At 35.7% G+C, this 889-nt stretch overlaps 1 pseudogene; it reads right to left on the reverse strand.

Annotated features, from left to right (window-relative positions):
* Positions 1-361: 361 nt before the first annotated feature.
* LOC119516982 lies at positions 362-889 on the reverse strand (annotated as a pseudogene).

Genomic DNA, 889 nt, shown 5'->3' on the forward strand with positions numbered 1-889 from the left:
TTTAAAATATGAAATAGGTCAATAAATAGCCAAAATATGGCAACCACTGAAAGGATTAATTTATCTTTAAGATGAAACCAGTGATTTGCAACTTTTATTAAAATAAATTTCATCTGTAAAACAAGGTAATTTACAGCTCAATCTCAACTCTTTGACAGCTGAATTTTTACATTAAAAACTGCAAAATTCCAAATAAAGAACAAAGAAAACACTCGGACACAAGTTTATTCTTTAAAAACTAAAGCCTCTACTTCAACAAATAAAGAATGACTGCTCATCAGTTTATGATCTTTTTGTGGTCCGGAGCACATTTTCCATTTAAAACACTTTTAATCATTCTTCTGTATGGCACAGATAGCTTCTAATGGGAATTGGTGTATAGTCTGTTCTTGATGAAGACAACACTAGACAGACATTGCCTGATGCCTGGATAATGCTGAATGTGACAAAACCAGTGAGACACATTAAGATATTTCTCCTTTTCTTGAACTGTCAGGTCAACTATAAAGTGTTGAAGTCCATGATATACTAGGATATCTGCTAAGGTAAAGTTATAACCTGTATGGTAGACTTTATCTTCAAGGTTTGAATTAAGATCCTTTAACAGTGTGTGGATGTCATCTTTACTGGAGTGTCCATCTGCTTGAATTATCTTGTATTCTAACCACAATGCACTATTGCTTTTTCCCTTCTGCAGTACTCCCAAGCAAAAATACTCTTTGTTGGCTTACTTGACTAGATGAGTTGCTATAGAAGTCAATCCTGTTAGACTGGGACCGTTGTTTGTTTGAAGAATTGGAATCTGGCACTTGCCCTGGGCACTGTACTTATTCTCTTTACTCAGCCCCAACAACTTCTCCAGCAGCATCAACTTTGCCGCCACTGCCAT

The sequence above is a fragment of the Choloepus didactylus genome, chromosome 20 (assembly GCF_015220235.1).
Source record: "Choloepus didactylus isolate mChoDid1 chromosome 20, mChoDid1.pri, whole genome shotgun sequence".
NCBI classification, from domain to species: Eukaryota; Metazoa; Chordata; class Mammalia; order Pilosa; family Megalonychidae; genus Choloepus; species Choloepus didactylus.